Source organism: Salvelinus alpinus, chromosome 17 (assembly GCF_045679555.1).
Source record: "Salvelinus alpinus chromosome 17, SLU_Salpinus.1, whole genome shotgun sequence".
NCBI classification, from domain to species: domain Eukaryota; kingdom Metazoa; phylum Chordata; class Actinopteri; order Salmoniformes; family Salmonidae; genus Salvelinus; species Salvelinus alpinus.
The window spans coordinates 36,350,352-36,363,547 of record NC_092102.1 but is presented as its reverse complement, the minus strand read 5'-3'; the positions used below and the strand labels follow the sequence as shown (position 1 = coordinate 36,363,547).

General features: G+C 41.7%; 1 long non-coding RNA gene across 1 annotated transcript; it reads left to right on the top strand.

Moving 5' to 3' along the window:
* Window positions 1-1,048: 1,048 nt before the first annotated feature.
* LOC139543261 (uncharacterized) lies at window positions 1,049-2,373 on the top strand. Its single transcript, XR_011668645.1, has 3 exons — window positions 1,049-1,196; window positions 1,300-1,411; window positions 1,986-2,373. It is a non-coding gene; the product is annotated as an uncharacterized lncRNA (long non-coding RNA).
* The last annotated feature ends 10,823 nt before the right edge of the window (window positions 2,374-13,196 follow it).

The window sequence follows — 13,196 nt, the reverse complement described above, 5'->3', positions numbered from 1 at the left end:
GTTATGACACCAAGTGGTGGGTCCAAATTATATCAAGATACTATACGCACTCATCTATTTCAAATAGACAGACGTGTTGGTTGTTGCTTGACTAACCAGGTAAGAGAACTTTTGGAGGTGACAGACAATGGTGATGGGACATATTCAGTGGCCTACTCCCCTTCTATGGTGGGTCCTCACTCTGGTCGTCAAATATGCCAATGAAGAGGCATTCTCTAGGTGAGATCATTTTTTTTCAGATGGGAAATGTTTAGTTTTAATATAGTTATGCTGTACAGATGCAGGATCCTAATCTGACCAATTTTCCTCAGCAAGACAATCCTGCAGCAACAGAAACTGGATTATAATTAACTGACATTTTTGCAGGTGTTGGTACTTTTGTTAGGGCAAATCAAGACTGACTTTTGTAAAGTGGAAATTACTAACTTTAGAAGCCCTTTACACCTCAAATACAGGACATTTGCTGCAACAACAGGGTGATCAAATTTAAGATCTTATATCTGTATGTGAAGCATGATTTTTACAAACATATCCATATTGCATTTCAGTTCTGTCATTTCTTATATGTTGTGTTCCAAGTGTTGCCTACTAATGATGCCAACAAGTTGCATGTGTTGATCAGGCTTGGAGTCAGGAATTTGTGCCCACATCCCTCAGACCTTCACCATTGACTGTAGCAAGACTGGAGAGGCCCCAGAATCTGTGGCTGTCATGACACCTAGTGGTATGCATTTGGAGGTTTTATGCAAATCAAATTCACTACTGCATATCTGGTCATTTATTGTTCTGTTCATGACATTGGATGCTATTTCTATTTACTTTACTATCTTTCTAATAAGGTAATATAGTGCTTGCAAAGGTGAAAAAGAATGGGGATGGGACATACTTAGTGTACTACTCCCCTTCCATGGATTCTCTGGTGGCCAGATGAAGATGAGTTTCATAGGTAAGGCAATAGGATTTCATATTTTAGATGCTGTTAATGTAGACTTGTCATTTTGTGATAAGTTAAACTTGATTTTTCTGTATTTAACTGTATTGCAGTCCCCAAAACTTCAAGTTCTACTAACCAATGACTGTAGCAAGCTGAAAGTTTGTGGGCCAGGCTTGCAGTCTGGAATTTGTGCAATGTTCCCTCAGACATTCACAATTGACTGGAGAGACCCCAGAGTCTGTGACTGTTATGACACCTAGTGGTGAGTATCTGTGTTTTGCAGTAATCTCTTGAGTTGGTTTCAATTAAGCTTAAGAATTTTACATGGGTGAAGTATTATGCTCTTTTTGATTTAAAATAACCAGGTGAGCTTGTGGCGGTAACAGACAATGGGGATGGGACGTACTAGGTAGCCTACTCCCCTTCCATGGAGGGTTCTCACTCTCTGGTTGTCAAGTATGAGGATGAGTTTTGCAGGTAAGACTTTTTTTAAAAGAACATGATTTTTTTCAAGTGCGAAATACCATTTAAGGAAACAATAATTTTGTTTAACTAGGATAGTCATTTAAGAACATTCTTATTTACAATGATGGCCAAACCTGGACGACGCTGGGCCAATTGTGCGCTGCCCTAATGGACTCTCGATCACGGCCGGTAGTGATACAGCCTGGAATCGAACCATGGTCTGTAGTGAAGCCTCTAGCATTGAGATGCAGTGCCTTAGATCGCTGCGCCACTCGGGAGTGTTAACATGTTCTTTACTGCATTTCAGTCTTTCCCACTTCCAAGTGCTGCCCACAAATCAGGCCAACAAGTTAAGAGTCTCGGTCAGGCTTGGAGTCAGGAACTTGTGCCCAAACTCCCCAGATCTATACAATTGATTGTAGAAAGACTGGAGGCCCCATAGTATGTTTCTGTTATGACACGTACCAGTGAGAATGATTTAATTTCTATCTGACTTTCATGTATTTTTTATTTTATTTGACTGCCATGTGGATTTTGCCATCTTTTACTTTAGGTAAGAAAGTGTTTCTTTACTGTATCTATGCAGGTAAAATGGTGCTTATGGAGATGGAACCTACTCAGTGGCCTAGTTCCCTTCCATGAAGGATCCTCATTCTCTGGTTGTCAAATATGGTAACGAAGATGAGTTCTGCAGGTAAGATATGGAACAGTTAGATTCAATGTAAATGCACTTTTGTGTGCCTTTTTGACCAGTCCGTTTCAGTTCCTTGTCTTGTGCTCTCATGATGCCAGTAAAGTGAGAGCCAGAGGTCTGGGCCTGGTATCTGGGTTACCTGCCAGCCTATCTTCACAATTCACCATAGATGCAACTGATGTAGGAGAGGGCCATTAATCAGTGAAGATTACTGTGAGTTATAAATTATGATTTACATAAGAGCCATATTATAAGCTTGAACCCCTTGTGGAGGCCACAGTCTAAGGTTTTATCACAAACATGTGATGCTACGTAAAATGTGTTGAAGTGTAGTTTCATGTTATCACATGTTGCTTTACTTGTTACATGTTATCACATTAACTTCAGATAAGATCACATGAAAACATGTGTTTTTGGAACACTTCACATGTGAAATACATTTTTTCACAAGGGTCTTCATAGCAAAAATGAATGGCTATTATAGCTAGGTATATTAATCTCATCAACACAGTATTTATATTCCATAAATTGAAATGACACTGGCTCAATATGTGCATGGTGTACTGTGGGTCACCTATAGCCCAGATCTACTGCCAAACATAGACGGCAAGAAAGCAATTTGCTCTAATAATGCAAGTTCCCTAGTAGTGAAATGCTAACTAGATTATTTGTGAAGGGGAAAGCTAATTTCATATTATGCTAATGAAAGTTGATACTACTCACGACCAGTCAGTCTCCAAACAAAAAAAGCTGTTCTGCTTCTGTCCTGGACCTAGTCCACAGAAATCCACCATCCATAGAGATAAGCCTGTTCGAGCTAGCTACCTTGTAGTTGTAGAACTAGCTAGCATTGGTCAGTTGATCCACGCATTGACGTCTCCGAAGATATTGCAACTTGAGTTCTAACTACTTTGCTTTACTCATAGTTACTGTAAATAGTATCTAACTAGCTAGCTACAACTGCGGCTGTAGTCTTGAGACAGCTAGCGTTTTCTGTTCCTGTCTTCTGACTTACTGGTTAGGTTAGTAAGTGGGTGAGTGTTGACGTTGAGCCTGGTGTTTTGCAGGTACTATTTAATGAAGCTGCCACTTGAGGACTTGTGAGGTGTCGGTTTCTCAAACTAGACACTCTAATGTATGTGTCCTCTTGCTCAGTTGTGCAGCGGGAACTCTCACTCTTTCTATTCTGGTTACAGCCAGTTTGCGCTGTTCTGTGACGGGAGTAGTACACCGCATTGTACGAGACCTTCCGTTTCTTGGCTATTTTTCACATGGAATAGCTTTAATTTCTCAGAACAAGAATAGACAGTTTCAGAAGAAAGCTCTTTGTTTCTGGCCATTTTGAGCCTGTAATCGAACGCACAAATGCTGATGCTCCAGATACTCAACTAGTCTAAAGAAGGCCAGTTTATTGCTTCTTTAAGGAGTACAACAGTTTTCAGCTGTACTAGCATAATTGCAAAATGTTTTTCTAATGATCAATTAGCCTTTTAAAATGATAAACTTGGATTGGCTAACACAACGTGCCATTAGAACACACAAGTGATGATTGCTGATTAGTGGGCCTTTGTACGCCTATGTAGATATTCCTTTAATCTGTTTCCAGCTACAATAGGCATTTATATCATTAACAATGTCGACACTGTATTTCTGATCAATTTGATGTGATTTTATTTGAATGTACAAAAAAATCTTACAAAAGGGGAAAAAAAGGACACTTCTAAGTGACCCCAAACTTTTGAACAGTAGTCTATGTACAGTGCCTTGCAAAAGTATTCATCCCACTTGGTGTTTCTTCTATTCTGTTGCATTACAACCTGGTAATTTTAAATTGATTTTTATTTGGATTTAATGTAATGGACATACACAAAATAGTCCATATTGGTGAAGTGAAATAACTAACGGAAAAGTGGTGCGCGCATATGTATTCACATCCTTTGCTATGAAGCCCCTAAAATAAGATCTGGTGCAACCAATTACCTTCAGAAGTCACATAATTAGTTAGATTGCAAACAGGTGAACTTAAGTGTCACATGATCTCTGTGTATGTATATTAATTACACCTGTTCTGAAAGGCCCCAGAGTTTGCAACACCACAAAGCAAGGGGCACCACCAAGCAAGTGGCACCATGAAGACCAAGGAGCTCTCCAAACAGGTCAGGGACCAAATTGTGGAGAAGTACAGATCAGGGTTGGGTTATAAAAAAAATTATCAGAAACTTTGAACATCCCATGGAGCACCATTTAAATCCATTATTTAAAGAAAATGGCACCACAACAAACCTGCAAAGAGGGCTGACCACAAACTCATGGACCAGGCAAGGAGGACATTAATCAGAGGCAACAAAGATACCAAAGATAACCCTGAAGGAGCTCCACAGCGGAGATGGGAGGATCTGTCCATAGGACCACTTTAAGCCGTACCCTCCAGAGCTGGGCTTTACGGACGAGTGGCCAGACAAAAGCCACTTAAAGAAAAAAATAAGCAAACACGTTTGGTGTTCGCCAGAAGGCATGTGGAAGACTCCCCAAACATACGGAAGAAGGTACTCTGGTCAGATTAGATTAAAATGTAGCTTTTTGGCCATCAAGGAAAATGCAATGTCTGGTGTAAACCCAACACCTCATCACCCCGAAAACACCATCCCCACAGTGAAGCATGGTGGAGGCAGCATCATGCTGTGGGATGTTTTTCATTGGCAGGAACTGGGAAACTGGTCAGAATTGAAGGAATGATGCATGGCGCTAAATAAAGGGAAATTCTTGAGGTATAACTTTTTCAGTCTTCCAGAGTTGAGACTGGGACAGATTCACCTTCCAGCAGGACAATGACCCTAATTTTTAATGCTAAAGCAACACTCGAGTGGTTTAAGGGGAACATTTAAATGTCTTGGAATGGCCTAGTCAAAGCCCAGACCTCAATCCAATTGAGAATCTGTGGTATGACTTAAAGATTGCTGTATACCAGAGGAACCCATCCAACTTGAAGGAGCTGGAGCAGTTTTGCCTTGAAGAATGGGCAAAAATCCCAGTGGCTAGATGTGCCAAGCTTATAGAGACATACCCCAAGAGACTTGTAGCTGTAATTGCTGCTAAAGGTGGCTCTACAAAGTATTAACTTTGGGAGGGGTGAATAGTTATGCATGCTCAAGTTTTCCTTTTGTGTCACAAATAATATTTTGCATCTTCAAAGTGGTAGGCATTTTGTGTAAATCAAATGATACAAACCCCCCCATCTATTTAAATTCCAGGTTTTAAGGCAACAAAATAGGAAAAATGCCAAGGGGGTGAATACTTTCACAAGCCACCGTGTATTATATATATATAAAAATAGGTGAATCTCATGCCTGTGTGTCTCAAGGTAATGTTTTTTTTGTTGCATGCTGGATCTGTTCTGTGTATGAACTCAGGCTCCAGACACTGACTTGAACTCAGGATGTGATGGGCAGCAGTCGAAATGGAAGCAAAAAGCTTCTCACAGAGATGGCCAGCCTTTGGTATGGACATTCTTCCCTTTCAGAGCGGCAGGAATATATGCAGCTTTGGAGCTGTCTAATTGATGATGAAACATGATCACTATGGGTATGGTGCTCCCAAATTACTCTGACATCCTTTCTATAATTGTCTAGATTTTATATAGTGCTGTTCATAAACATTTTAGCCCTTTGTTGCACCTTTTAGATAGCTTGATTAGAAGTTGTCATAGCCCATCTTAGCACCTCTCTCTACAGATGAGACACGGCTCTTACATTCCCCTTAGCCGTGTAAACTGGACTGATGCCCATCGACATTGTTCTGGCATACAGCTTGACAGAGGGAGAAATCAAAGGTGAGACATTGAACCCTGCGTTGAAGTTTTCTAACTTTTCATGTATCCTGGATGTGATTTACCAGAGATTGGTGGAAAATAACATATTAGCTGTATTCACAATTGCTCTCAAATTATTTCTTAGGTGAAGTATGTATCCCATCTGGTTTTAGAGCCCCGGCTGATGTAACTGATAACCGAGATGGAACCGTCACACTGATGTATGATCACAGAAGAAGGCCTCCAAATGCACATCAAGGTTCATGGCACTGCTCTCCCTGGTAAGAATGTCAGGTTTATTAAACCCATTCCTTACATATAATAGAAAGGCAAACAATAAGCTATCCAATGTCTGATTACTCAAATCTGCATTTTAGAGCCCACTCCAGTTCTACTTAAACAATGCCAGTAGTTCTGACACTGGCACATGGGGCAGGCCTAGTCTATGGCATGGCAAACAAGATCGCCGCCTTTACCATCTTCAACAAAGACTCAACACACTGTAAGAGTCCCATCATTAGCAAATGAGAAATAGTTACTTTTGAACTTAAAAGACAAAACACACAATGAAACTAACACCACACCAATGTTTTCTGAATCTTACTGGAAGGCAGATACTATACATGTTCTTTAATCACCAGGTGAACTGGACTTTTCCCTCGGGTCCGTTTAAAGCAGAGATTCACCTCATGAACAACAGACCGTACATATACGGTCACCTACCTGCCAATGGTTTCTGGTGACTACAGAATCCTAGTACGACACAACGAGCACATCACAGGTAGTCCCTTCACGGCAAGGATCGCTGGTAAGCAGGAATATCTACAGTATGTGGTTGGTAGGTCTACAGGGTAGGAAGGGTAGAACTAAAAGTGAAATTAAGAGAATGTAAGTACTTCACCTTTGCTTTCTCACCTGTCTCACATGTCCCTGTGCAAAGGCTGGTGACAGTGTTGTTCCCCGGAGGTCCCGCAGGGTGATGTTTGGCACAGCGACTGACTTCAGCCTGGACATCACAGAAGAGGATATCCACCTGCTCACAGCCAGTATCGTGTTTCCATCAGGCCTGGATGTGTCCTGCCTGCTGAAGAGGCAGGCTGACAGACACACAGTTCAGGAGTTGAGGGAACTGGGGGCTAAGAGTGAGGACCGAAGCCACGTGGACTACAGGAGAAGGCAGGCAGAACAGGCCCCCATTGACGGGGCTGTCGTGGAGTGGGTCGAGATGTCCACATCACCATCGAACTATCATGGTCCAAAGACAGTTGTGAAGAGGGCATGACAACTTTTTTTTTTTTTCAGGTGCCTGAAAAGATTTGGCATGGGCCCCCAGATTCTCAAAGTTCTACAGCTGCACCATTGAGCATCCTGACCAGTTGCATCACCGCCTGGTATGGCAACTGCTTGGCATCTGACCGTAAGGTGCTACAAAGGGTAGTGCGTACAGCTCAGTACATCACTAGGGCCAAGCTTCCTGCCATCCAGGACCTATATACTAGGCGGTGTCAGAGGAAAGTCCAAAAATTGTCAGTCTCCAGTCACCCAAGTTATATACTGTTTTCTCTGCTACCGCAGGGCAAGTGGTACCGGGGCGATAAGTCTAGGACCAAAAGGTTAACAGCTTCTACCCCCAAGCCAGACTGCTGAACAATTAATTAATCAAATGGCCACTCGGACTATTTACATTGTCACTTTACCCTTACCTACATGTACAAATTACCTCGACTAACCTGTACCCCTCACATTGACTCGGTACCGGTACCCCCTGTATATAGCCTCGTTGTTATTTATTGAATGTTTAAAACATACAATTATACTTGCAGTGAAGCTGCTCAACAAACGCATCACATTAGTTGTCTAACAGACTCCCATCCAGAGCGACACACAGAAGCAACCAGGGTCAACAGATCTCCCACAAGGTCAAAAAACGGGGACCTAAACCAGCAATCCATCAGCCACTGGCCCAGGCTCCCAACTGCCAGACCTCCAAGATCCACACTCCCACCACAGTTCCCCAAGAGCTGCCCCTCAACCATCTGAGACCCCCTCCCCCCAACAGTTATTTTTACTTTTTTATTATTTTTTACTTTAGCATATTTGGGAAATGTATTTTACTCTTTCTTGAATTGCATTAAGGGCTTGTAACTAAGCATTTCACACTAAGGTCTACACCTGTTGTATTTGCACATGTGACAAATTAAGTTGGATTTGATTTGGAAATTATTTCTGTGGGATGAATGTAAAATTAATTGTTTTAAAGAACAGTCTCACTCTTCTTCTGCTGTGCAGGTACATATTTCATCCCGAAAGAGGTGGGAGAGCATCTGGTCGACATGATGGACAACATGTGGCCAGCAGTCCCATCCCTCACCATCACCCAGTTAGATTGCAGACCCCAGAAGGGTCAAGGTCTTTGGACCAAGGCTCGTGATGGGGAGCGCACCTTTTGAGATCTCAGACTTTGTGGATACACAAGATGCAGGTGTAATGTACACTACATGATCAAAAGTATGTGGACACCTGCTCATCGACCATCTCATTCAAAAATCATGGGCATTAATATGGAGTTGGTCCCCCTTTGCTGCTGTGACAGCCTCCACTCTTCTGGGAAGGCTTTCGACGAGATGTTGGAACATTGCTACGGGGACTTCCATTCAGCCATGAGCATTAGTGAGGTCGGGCACTGATGTTGGATGATTAGGCCTGGGGTGCTCCCTACCCAACCGTAGACCCCTTGCTCCCCCCTAAAGGCATTCAAAATTGTTTTAATAATGTGCTCCTGGGAACCCATTCCAATCACCAGGTGCACGGCTGTCCATTTGCAATATATTTCAATGGGCATTTACCATCACGAATTTGACATGCTCAGAAATATTGCAGGAATGCGAAATTGACTGGCCCGATGAATTCGGGATGGCCGGGCAGGGATTCTGGTTCCTCTCCATCGCTCGTTGGTGTTGATTTCAGAATGTCAATTTGGTGATGGTCTATCACTGTTTAAATATATTGCAAATGGACTAAAGTCAGCCAGCAAGTCACCGTCCATCAGTCAATTGGATATCATTCTGACACCACACCCACTTTTTCCAACTCGTTTAGAAGCCAACTATCACATATTTCAGAGCAGGCCCAAAATTCACAGCGCCTTCAGTTTAAACCATAATTAAAACATGTAGTTACGTTCTAGCTGCGGGTCCAGTTCTGACATTGTGTAGGCCTAGCTGAGGCGACCCCGAAACCCAAGTTTCGTCTCGATAGGTCATTTGGAGCCCGAGCAGCGACCTTAATTGGTGCAGAAAATCTATTTTTTCCGGGCGCCGCTACGTGGTCCTTGAATGAGCTATTGGACAGAAACGTTAGGGTCCGTCTCTATGGACCGAGGTGGTTTCAATGCACCTAGTCTTGCGACTCTGGGACTTTTCTAAATGTCGTCTTTTTCGTGATGGTCAAAATGAATTGAAGTTATTGCAAACGTACGAGGCTGTTTCTCGGTCTGAGAACCTTCTAGAGCCACAACTCACCATGCACTATCGACTTGAGCTCTTAGAACAGGTTTCAGAGCTCTAGGTCTGATGGTTCTTTGATAGGTCGAACAAAGGTAACTATTGCAGGCTCTGTCTCTAAGCCCCACACTGTGTCACTCCGTCCTTGCTGTGTGTTTTTTCTTTGACATCTGTTGGGAGAAATGACTGATTTACAGTTCATGAGGGTTGCCTAATCACACATGAAGTTTTGGAAAGATGTGACCTTTCTAACCCTTCAAAACAGCCCACGTGACTCCAATTTTTAAGGCACTTCCGGTGGACACGGGAAGCTGAAAGTGAACACATATCCTCCGTGGGGTAGGCTCTTACAGTTTTAAGTCTTTACGTTAAGAACTGACTGATTTAGAGGGTTGGATGAGTGTGATTTCAGAAAATCACAGAAGTCTCGCAGAGCTCCGAAACCCGCCTTAATGGATTCTTCTGAACATGCCGCAACTGGATCTAACTTTTTGGAGAAAAAAAAACATTTATTTTGATTATCACCAATTGTACATTGTATGATTTCTCTTAGATGATGGTAGATAAATGGCTGGTTCTATTTTTCATGTACTTTGACGTGAAGCTGTCAAATTAGCGCACTATTTTCGTTTTTGAACTTTAATCCCAGAAAAATGGCCTTAACTCAAAAAGCGTTGAGGCCTCGACGCCATCTTGTTTCTGGGCAAACAGCCCATTAGTCCAAACCTATGCTCGCCATGTTTCGTCTTCGAAGCCTTTTCCGATTAGGAGAAATGGCCATGTCGTGGTTGGTGATGTTTTGTACATTTGCAATATGATTCCATTCGCCATCTGGTGGAATTTACCGGGACAGCGGAAAAATTAAATTTTATAAAACGGAAACTGAATGTCCGAGAGACTTCATTCGATGACTTCCCGGAAGATCTGGCCCCGGTGCACGACCCGCCACCAAATTTTAAAAACATTCGCGTACGTCTAGTAAGGGACCGTACATTTGCAATATGGAGATTCTCATCGATCATACAGCAAATGCCAAAAAGTGCCCATGTATGTAAAGGAATTACAGGAATAGCGATAAAATTAATCACTTACCTTTTGTGACTGCAACCATGAAGATCTTCAGTCCCAGCTACACAAATTGTTTTTTGTTCGATAAAGTCCCTTTTTATGTCCCAAAAACTCAATTTGGTTGGTGCGTTTTGTTCAGTAATCCACTGGCTCAAAGGCAGTCACGACATGCAGATGAATACATCCTAATAGTATCGGTAAAGTTCGTCAACCTGTCAAACGATGTTTATAATTAATCCTCAGATTGTCTAAAATAATAGATAATATTTCAACCGGACAATGGCGTTTTCAATCGAAAGGAAAAATAACGAAGGGCGCCCAATCGGTCACTCGTGCCAACCAGCTCTGCTTCTTTCTACAGTCAAGTGAAAGAATGGTCTCATTCTTCCTCATTTTTCAGAAAACAAGCAGTCTATAGACTGACATCTAGTGGAAGCCATAGGAACTGCAATCTGGGTCCTATCCCATACTGTATAGGCATTCAATTGAAAAGTACCCACATCAAAAATATCCCTCTTCCTGGATGGATTTTCCTCAGATTTTCGCCTGCCATATCAGTTCTGTTATACTCACAGACATTATTATAACAGTTTTGGAAACTTTTGTGTTTTCTATCCAATAATACCATGCATATCCTAGCTTCTGGGCCTGAGTAACAGGCAGTTTACATTGGGCACCTCATTCATTCAAAATACTGCCCCCTACCCAAGAGAGGTTAACCTCTAACGAGCCTCTACCCCGGGTCCGGGATCACCCCCCACCCCCCCACACACTGATTAGCATAGCTAGCATAGCTTCACAAGTAGATCTGGTCCTGGTCCCGTGTGGCTCAGTTGGTAGAGCATGGCGCTTGCAACGCCAGGGTTGTGGGTTCATTCCCCACGGGGGGACCAGGATGAATATGTATGAACTTTCCAATTTGTAAGTCGCTCTGGATAAGAGCGTCTGCTAAATGACTTAAATGTAAATGTAAATGTAGATAGTAGCATCTAAATATCATTAAATCACAAGTCCAAGACACCAGATGAAAGATACAGATCTTGTGAATAAAGCCACCATTTCAGATTTTTAAAATGTTTTACAGGGAAGACAATATGTAAATCTATTAGCTAAACACGTTAGCAAAATACACCACTTTTCTAACTCCATCAGTTTCTTACTACTTCAGGTGCTATCACCAATTCGGCTAAACTAAGATATTGATAGCCACTAACCAAGAAAAAACCTCTTCAGATGACAGTCTGAATACATATTCATGGTATAGGATAGTTTTTGTTAGAAAAAAGTGCATATTTCAGGTAGAAATCACAGTTCTACATTGCAGCTGCAATCTGAAATAGCGTTGGAAGCAGCCGGAATAATTACTGAGACCGACGTCAATTACCAAAAGAATCATCCTAAAACACTTCAGAAAAATAGACAGCCTACAGCAATCGAAAGACACAGATCTTGTGAATCCAGAGAATATTTCAGATTTTCTAAGTGTTTTACAGCGAAAACACAATATAGCATTATATGAGCGTACCACAATAGCCAGAATCACAACCGCATTTACCAGCTGTAAATGTTAGCGATCGTAACAACCCAACAAAAGATATATAATTTGACTAACCTTGATATACTTCATCAGATGACAGACCTGTAACATCATATTACACAATGCATATAGCTTTTGTTCGAAAATGTGCATATTTAGCAGCACAAATCGTGGTTATACTATGTAATCACTACAAACATTGCATGTATTCTGGCCGGCGCCATTTTGGATTAGCGCCTATTCTTATAAAAATACTATTCATAAACTTGACTAAAAAATATAAGTTGGACAACAATCGAAAGATAAATTAGTTCTTAATGCAATCGCTATGTTAGATTTTTAAAATTAACGTTACTAGACATATAGTGTGCGTTGCAGCCAGACCAGTGCCTGCAAAAGTGGCGCGCAAACACTATGACATTTTTCCACATAAATACATAATAACATCATAAATAGTTCCTACTTTTGGACGAGCTTCCATCAGTATCTTGGGCAATGTGTCTTTTCTTCAAAAGAATAGTTGCTTTGTTGTAAAACGTCCTCTTCACCTTTGGAACTAGCTGCTACCATTAGCTATGTCGCACACACATGTCCAAATCCTCAAACTAGATACAAAGGAAATTCAGAAAAATAGCACTATACTCGCATAAACTGATATAAATCGGTTTCAAATAACATCGTTATGATGTTTCTAACACCTATATTTAATTAAATTACAGACGGATACATCTCTGGTCGATAACTGAGCGTTCCAAAATTTCATCCTGACTTCTTGCCAGGCGCCATGACGAACGAGACAAAGAAAGGTACTCTCGTTCCATCCGGCTTTATAACCTCGGACAGCTACGCAGACAGACCATTCCACTTCTCATTGGTTACTGACATCCAGGGGAAGGCGGGTGCAGTTCAATTCCAGCCATAGGATATACACAGGCTTTAAAACTGAACCCAGATCAGAGGATAATTCTCAGACCTTCGCAAGTCATGTCAGGATTTTTGCTGTAGAGGGAGTTCTGGGTCACCCACAGACATAATTAAAACGGTTTTAGAAACTAGACAGTGTTTTCTATCCAATATTAGTAAGGATATGCATATTGTACGATCAAGAATTGAGCAATAGGCCGTTTAATTTGGAGACCAAAATATGCTAATGCGGAACAGCACCCCCTATAGTTGCAAGAAGTTAA